Here is a 7,893-nt window from a genome sequence, read left to right as displayed (position 1 = left end):
TGGGGTGTCCTCTCCCTCTAACAATACAAATAATACAAGCAACAACTACTCAACATATTGCTCAACCCTTCAAAACAGGTTAATTTTCTTCCTACTTACGACAGCATATAGTTGTTTTTTTCGACTTTATTCCTGCTTGTATCCGTTGTTTTCTATATCTTTGCATGTAACAGAGTTCGAGAAGAGTTCTACATTTGTTCTTTATTCTAAAAAATAGAGATTTTTAGTTAATGATAAAAAAGAAGATTTTTAATTGTATTATCTTCGAGAATGGATTAACAATTTTGAGTTTTGATGCTAAAAAAGTAGGAAGCACCGGAGAAAACCCTAGTTTTTCTTTCTGTGTTTTGTTGACTCGTGGTATTATTGGATGGTGTTTGTGGTGTTCTTGGTGGCTATTGTTGGTGGTGTTGATATTTATGTTTTTTGGCGGTGGTGTTGGTGTTCTTGGTGTTGATATTGGTGGCATTGGTGGTGGTATTGGTGGCATTGTCATGGCATTGGTTTTGGTGGTGGTGGTCCATCTATTTCAACGGGTGGAAGATTTGTTGGGAGATATTAAATAGATCTTCAAACAGATTCCCCATCGGTTCCAACTGATGGGTTATCCGTTGGAGTATTTTCTTATAATGTGGCAGAAAATAATTTATTGAAATTTCTCCACCTGTTGCAACAGGTGGAATATCTGTGGGGAGATATTAAATAGGTCTTCAAACAGATTTGGGTTCCCAATTTGTTTCAACTGATGGGTTGTCCGTTGGAGTATTTTTTTGGTTATGTTGTAAGAATAATTTATTGAAATTTGTCTTACTTTTTTTAAAAAAATTATGCAGACATCAAATGCAATGTATTTTTTGTTTTTCTTTTGTTTGTAGTTAAAAGATGTCTCCTAAAAGAAAAGAAACAGAAAGTGGAGAAAGTGGATCAACTTCTGATCACCAAACAAAAAAGTCTAGAGTACAGATAGATTCGGAGGAACTTCCAGAAAAATCTCAGTTAGAGCAAAATGAAGCTGAGGAAAATGATAACTCCTCCTCACCAATGTGGCGTGAAATAACATCGAAATTCCAGCATGATTCTGTCAAAACCATTAGTATTGACAAGTTTTGAGTTGCGATGCCGATGAATAACCCTAATGCAGTATTTGCTGATCTTGTACTTAAATGTCAGTTGGGGAAACCTTTTGACGAACTTAGGAGCATTATGAAGAAGGAAAACATAGATGGACTTTTTAAGAAGAGCTGCTTTGCACACTTTCTTGAGCTGTCTGGGGCCCGCCCTCTCTGTTTCCCAATGATCATGGTACATGGCCTTCTCAAGTGCAGGATCATGTATATGGGGGATGATGGAGGTCTAAAGGAGGGAGGAAATAATATGGATGAAGTCTGGATCAACTACTGTGGCATGTCGGTTTGTTTTGGATTGAAAGAGTTTGCCATTGTGATGGGCTTGAGATGCGATCGTCCAGAAGAACTTGTCATCAAGAAAACACCCCACAAAGGGTCCAACAAATGCAAGGTAAAAAAATATGAGTTGTTGGGCATTGTTGGACCTATATACAAAGTGAAGGATTTGATAGCGGATCTCAAGAATAAAGACATACCAAAGTACTACAGGGAGAAATTGTGCTTAGTTTGGTTTGTCCATTCCGTTTTATTGGCAAGAGACGTCAAAAAAGTCATAGAAAGTGATTTATTGGTGCTTACTAATGATTTTTGGAGATTCAACAATTATCCTTGGGGCTACGACAGCTACTACTTGACTGTCAAATATTTACTGAAAGAGCTAAAGCCAAAGACGACCACATTATACGGCTTTCATGGTAAAATTGATCACTACTTTTACTCATTCATTAATTTATATTGAATATACTTGTGACTTTTTTTTGCTTGCTTCCTGTTTACAATTTTTAGGCTTGGGCATGTGAAGCCATTCCTCCCCTCCGAAAGCATTTCACGGATTACCTGGATAAGGTTTCTCATCCAAGGATCCTTAGGTGGTTGGCTGCAGTAGAGAGCAGCAAAAAAATATTAATAAGGCTGATCTCTTTAACCCTCCGGATGATGCAGTACGCCTTCTTTCAACTAAAATAATTGCCTCAAAGAAAGATCTTGAAACAGATGTTCCATCTGTTGCAAGAGATTATCCGTCAACTACAACTGGTGCAATGGGTAATCTGTTACAACAGACGATCCATATTTCGCAACAGATTAACCATATGTTGCTTTGCTCTCTGAACCCTACTCAACAGATTACCCATCTATTGTAAATTATGCAACAGATGGGTATTCTAATGCAATATATTATCAATCTATTTCAACATACAGATCAGCTATTGCAGTAGCTAGATCGTCTGTTGCATAAGTTGGCTATGTTAACATAACCCGATCCCCATGTAACCCAACTGACTGCAAATTATTATTATATGATTTAAATTCCTCCTGTCATTTTTTTATAAGTTGTGCATCCTTGAATCGTGCCTACTATTGATGAGCTGGGGATGACTTCTTTTCTTACTCTGGGTCTTGTTGATACAAAAGAAGACCCAATGGTGGAGTTAATAAAGAAGGAATTTGATGGAGAAACATCCATAATAAGAGCAGTTAGGCAAGGTCAGTCTGATGATGAAGCTCTTCACGACCTAACTCAAACTGCAACAGATCCAGGTACTTCTTCTGGGGGTGTTGCTGGTGGAGTTGTTTGTGATGGTGGCAGCCATCCTTCTTCTGCTTCTGCTTCCAGTCGTGATTATGAGCATGTTGGTGCTCAGCAAAAAATAAATATGTTTGAAAAAATCCCTTGCACAGGTCCTCCCTCTCACCCCTACACCGGTCCCTCCCATCCTTATAGTGGCCCTCTCACCCCTCCTCACCCTCATATTCTCATTGCAAATGTAAAGTGTGCAAGGATAGAGAGGATAAACTCCTCGACAAGCTAGAGGCTATTGTTGAAGCTGCCGAGGAGTTGAAATCCAAGAGGGGTGTCATACCATCCAATAAGGTGAGGGAGACATGCACTCCTACAGTGGAGGTTAGGAGGAAGAGAATATAAATTAGACAAATTCTCTCCGTTCTAAAATCAGTACGACAATGAAAAGAAAAATATAGAAATCCAGAAATTAGGGTTTTATTCAGTCCACATTTCAATACCAAAAGAGTAGTTAGCTCAAGTTCCTCTGTTTCTTCATAATTTTTTACCTGTGAAAAAGAAAATGAGAGGACGAAGAACTCGAAATTATTATCGCCAGAGAAGTATTCACGTCGATTGACGGTTGAAATTCGAAAAGAAACTCGCCTAACTATTTGTCGTCGGAGGTTGGAGGGAGAAATTTTGCAGAACTGTTGGTTAAGAGAAGCTGGAGAGAGAGAGTGGTTGATTAGGATTTTAGAGAAGTGTGGGGTGGGTTGATTTGTATTTTTGAAAAGATTAGAAAATTTTGAAAATATTAATCAAGTCCTCAATTAACTTAATCAAGTTTTCTAATGATGTTTGACTCTATCTGTTGGTCAATGTCACCAATCCTTCATTTAAGACTTAAAAGACACCTTTCCTTCAATTTTCTCAAGTTACTATAAAAAATATTTGTGGAACAAATTTAAGTAGGTCTCATATAAGACGTCAAGTTAATTTAAAATATCAAGAGTTAATTTATCATTTTATATCTGTTTTACTCTTTTTATTAAATATTATTATTTTTGAATATTTAGATGACTCATAATAATTAATTAATGATAACATTTAGTAAAATTATAATTGAAGCAGCTAAAGGAGATATATCATAAATGTTTATTTTACTTTTATGTTAAATAATATTATTTTTTAATATAAAAATGACTTATAATAATTAATTAGAGATGATATAGTAAAATTACGGAGCAAGCAGTCTGCTGAAGCAGGCATGTTGAAACTATAGCTCATTTCTAATATAGTAGTAATATGTATATATGTACATATATATATATACTAGTTTAGGTGTATGTGTTTCGCATGTGTCTCACTTTAATAAGTTCAAACATTACACTAAATAGGATATTTGTTTAAATAATAAACACGAATACAATAATTAAATTCAATATCTTTTGAGTATGTAAAGATGGAGAATTTATTTACTAAACCTAACCTTTACCAAAAATATTTCTAAAAGTCGATCGACATTCACCTACCACTTGTAAACTGCAATAAAACAATACAATAATAGAGACATCAAAACAATACAATTGAATCTAATCTTTACACATAAAAAATTTTCAAAGTCGTCTGACACTCAGCTACTATTTGTAAACTATAATAAAATAATACAATAATAGCGTTATCAAAGTAATACAACCAAACCTAACCTTTACATAAGAAAAAATCATCAAAGCAGAGATATCAAAATAATACAATTAAACCTAACATTTACCTAAAAAAATTTCTCAAAGTCAACCAACATTTATCTACCACTTGTAAATTACAACAAAATAATACGATAAAAGAGATATCAAAATAATACAATTAATCTTAAAGTTTACACACAAAAATTCCTCAAAATCGATCGACATTCATGTACGAACTATAAACTATCACAAAACAATAAACTAATAGAGATACTAAGACAATACAATTAAACTTAACCTTTACCTAAAAAAATTTCTCAAAGTTGACCGACATTCATCTACCATCTCTAAATTAAAATAAAACAATAAGATAATAAAGATATCAAAACAATACCATTAAACCTAACCTTTACACAAGAAATTCTTCAAAGCCAACCGACATTCATTTGCGACCTGCAATCTAAAACAAAACAATACAATAGTGATCACAAAGCTTCAATTTTGATGAAAATAATTTTCTTCTGAGCAAGAACGGTAAAGAATGACTTAAATGAAAACAAAGAAGATACATATATACACACACGTTAAATTCTATTATGTTGACAAGAACAGTGAAGAAGTTGAGGGTTAGAAAATCAAGCATCCATCAATCTAGATATGCAACCGAATTAAGTTAGATGAGCATCAATCATATTCTCCCAATAAGAAAAAAAAATTAACCTTAATTACCAATGTATAACCGCAAAGTTAAAAAATCGAGAGAGCATCAAACTGACAAAATACTCCATAATAACATACATAATTCAATGAATATAAATATTTACAACAACATCAAGATGCATATAAAAAAGCATCAACCTCAACTTCTGTGACAAAGCAAAAACAAAAGAACATACATAAATGTGAAATAGATCATACAAATATTGAGAATTATATTAATTAACTTGAAAAAAAAATGCAAATTAAAACCAAATCCAAATTGTCCATGGATGAATTTATCTTCACCATATGTAACAATTCATAGAATAATTTCATTCGTAAAAAGGAAAAAAGACTGACTTACAAATTCAAGAGGTATGTATCTTATTTCGTATATTTATAAAAGTATTTAACAGTATTATTTTAGAAGTATTTTTCTAGTTGAACAGTAGAAAAAAATATTAATCAATATTTAGGAGTCCTATATATTTTAAGATCCTATTTTAGAAGTATTTTTCTAGTTAAACAGTAGAAAGGAAAATATTAATTAATATTTAGGAGTCTCATATATTTTAGGAAGTCTATTTAATATAATAAAATATAATTAAATAATAAATTGAAGAAATGGTGAAAAGACAGTTTTGTCTAAAAAAGAGTCTTTTAATGAAGGGCAAAAAGTTTAAATTATTTTTCTAAGGATCTTCACACTGTTAATATATATATATATATATGCATATGTTATAGAATTTATTATAAACCTTTATATACTTTAAATCTTATGTGTAAAATTATGAATTTTAAAAATGAGATTATTTTAATAGAAACCAATTTTGGTAGGTCAAAATTTATTACTAGAAGACCTATTAAATGAAATGAAATTGACTTTTCCAAAGAATAGATTTTTGAGGAAGCTACCCCTTCTCAAAATAATGTGAATAGTGAAATTACAGAAGTTGAACAGACCATAGATAGTGCTGTTAAAATTAGATTTTTTGATCCCACGCCTATCATAAATAGAGTTGATAATATTAGTGTTGCATATAAGATTAACTAGGTCAACCAACCAAGCTTGGTTGGCCTAGTGGTTAGCTCACTAGGTCATTTAAGCAAGTGTCAGGGGTTCGATTCCCGTTTTGTGTATGCAGCAACCAATTGGCCAGCGGCAAACCCTTAAATGGAGCTCAGATCCACGGAGGATTAGTCCTTAGCCTGTCGGGCTGGGAGATACCTTGGGAAATCAAAAATAAACTAGGTCAACCTTTTTTTATATTTCTCCTATTGATAATATTGTTAATTTTTCGTCTAGAGCCTCTACTTCTCAAATTAGATAAAGCAATAAAGTGAGTAATATTAGATTAGATGGAGATAATATAGCTTCAGATGTGGATCCAACTAAATTCGAAATGAATTTCCTACAGGTTTGAAATGAATCAAAACAACATTAATTTCAGAATCACCGACAAGAAAAATAATCTCAAATGAATTCTTTAAATCTAGATGGGAACTTTTTAAAAATTGATTTTTTCAAAACTTTAATAAAGAAGAAAAGAATTTCTTTCAGAAAGAATTTTATAAAAACCTATCTGCTCATAATAAAATCATTGCGTTTGTTCTATGGTTCATGGTAAAATATGTTGATAATTATATTTCTATGTTAAAAAAAGATTATATATTAAGTAGTGGTGAAATCGCCAAGTCAGTTTTTCCCCCTCAACAATCTTTTCAAATTGAATAAGATGACAAAATAATTTATTTTATTGCATCTGCAAAATTACTTAAAAATGATATTGCCATTATTACTGCCCAACATGTTAATATAATGATCAAACAGCAAAATTATGCTATTATTTATATGAGCATATTGGGCGAACAAATTGTTTATATACATGATAGGATTGATAAAATATTTTCTGAATTAAAGAAAATGGATCATAGTGATAATAAAAAGAGAATTCAAGTTTCTATTGCTACTACTAGTATCCAACCCCACCCCACCCCACCCCCCGATATTATAGAATTTAAATTAAATAAAAATTTGAGACATTTAGAGAAATTGCTACGAGAAAAATTTAATGCATTAAAAATTAGTTCTATTAGCAACCTTAATAGTTTTGAAGATAATCATGAGGTCCCTAGTGAGATTCGTAAGATCTCCGAAAAGTATGCTCGAAAATTGATTCAAAGGATGTACTACTATCCTAGATCTACTCCTCAAGATGTATTGTTGGAGAAACAAGAGATAACAGCCTCTAATAGTTATAATGGATATGAAATCTATGAATGGAACATAGATGACTTTACTAACAGCCAAATTTCTACAGTAGTACACTGAATGTTAATGTATAGTACAATTTATAAAGTTCATAATAATGGTGATAAAACTATTGCAAAAATGATTATTGCAGGATTTACTGATCAATTAAAAGGTTGGTGGGATAATTATTTAACCTTAGACCAGCGTTCTAGGATTTTACAGTCTATTAAGACTGAAGATGGCCAGCCAATTCAAAATACAGTTTATACGTTAGTCCTTAATATTAAGGAACATTCTTCAAGAAGATAGTCTGATAATAGTGAGACTATTAGAACAATGCTTCAAAATTTAAGGTGCAAGACTCTTACATCTTTTAGATGGTACAAAGATGTGTTCTTATCAAGAGTCATGGAATTACCAGAGAGTACCAATTCTCACTGAAAATCTAAATTTATAGATGATTTACCAACGCTCTTTGCGGAAAGAGTTAAAAAATCTCTTAAGGGATTTGCAACAAGTATTAATTATGATGAGTACACATATGAAAAATTGATTAATGTTTGTACTCAGGAAGAGTTATCCTTATGTAATGAGATTAGATTAAACCAGCAAATTAAGAGATAT

Source organism: Capsicum annuum, chromosome 5, assembly GCF_002878395.1.
Source record: "Capsicum annuum cultivar UCD-10X-F1 chromosome 5, UCD10Xv1.1, whole genome shotgun sequence".
In the NCBI taxonomy this organism is placed as follows: domain Eukaryota; kingdom Viridiplantae; phylum Streptophyta; class Magnoliopsida; order Solanales; family Solanaceae; genus Capsicum; species Capsicum annuum.
Note: the sequence above shows the minus strand (reverse complement) of the source record.